At 49.3% G+C, this 1,005-nt stretch overlaps 1 non-coding gene across 1 annotated transcript; it reads left to right on the forward strand.

The window, feature by feature from the left end:
* Window positions 1–371: 371 nt before the first annotated feature.
* trnan-guu lies at window positions 372–445 on the forward strand. Its single transcript has one exon. It is a non-coding gene; the product is annotated as a tRNA-Asn (tRNA).
* The last annotated feature ends 560 nt before the right edge of the window (window positions 446–1,005 follow it).

Raw genomic sequence — 1,005 nt, forward strand, 5'->3', positions numbered from 1 at the left:
ATTTTTCGACTTTCACCTCTCGTCCTCACTTTCTCCACATTGCAATATATCACCATTAAACAATGCACTGCTCTTTTAAAAAAAAACAGCAAAGGCTATGACTTCACATTGCGGCACTGCACTTGCCATGTGTTTGCCAGTTGAGACACAGACCTGGACCAACTTCGGGAAGAGGCAAAACTCTGAGTTCTGAAAAAAAACCGTAGCACACTCAAAACGTCGGCTCTGTTTACTTTTCCACAGATGCAGCTCGACCCGTTGGCTTTCTGCAGTATTCGCTGTGTTTGAACTGACAGAAGACAATGGTAATTCTGGATTATGAATTGAATAGTAGCTTCCTCAACGAGACTGTGCTAGTGATGTTCGGACCTGTCTCAGTGGCGCAATTGGTCAGCGCGTTCGGCTGTTAACCGGAAGGTTGGTGGTTCGAGACCACCCGGCGATGGGGCGTTTGTTGTTCACGCTCCAACTGCTTTCTTGGCTGCAAAAATGGCGTTTTTAATGGTGTCAGGAAAATGTTTCCCAAACGGAAATCTTTTCCACTGAGGAAGCACAAAGGGGTTTCTGAATTGATTGAATTTCTAACGTAAAGAACTGCGGATGCTGACAGTCCGAGACAGAAAGCGAAACTGCTGGAGCAACTCAGCAGGTTTGGCTGTACCTGGATGAGGAAAAATAAAGTTCTGAAATGGGAAGATGGGGCGTTTTTCCTTCAGGCATCGGGTGGGGAGTGAGCGGCGTTGGAGGAGGCCCAGGACCTGCATGTCCTCGGCAGAGTGGGAGGGGGAGTTGAAATGTTGGGCCAAAGGGTGATGGGGTTGATTGGTGCGGGTGTCCTGGAGATGTTCCCTCAAGCGCTGTGACTTGACTCTGCGAGGAGTCTCCAGTCTCCCCAATGTCGAGGAGACCGCATCGGGAGCAATGGATACAAGAAATGACGTTGGTGGAAGCCTTCTCACGATCGTGGCCCGGGTTCGATTTCCGGGCAGGGAAGCAATTTACAAT

Source organism: Chiloscyllium plagiosum, unplaced genomic scaffold, assembly GCF_004010195.1.
Source record: "Chiloscyllium plagiosum isolate BGI_BamShark_2017 unplaced genomic scaffold, ASM401019v2 scaf_10305, whole genome shotgun sequence".
Classification (NCBI taxonomy): Eukaryota; Metazoa; Chordata; class Chondrichthyes; order Orectolobiformes; family Hemiscylliidae; genus Chiloscyllium; species Chiloscyllium plagiosum.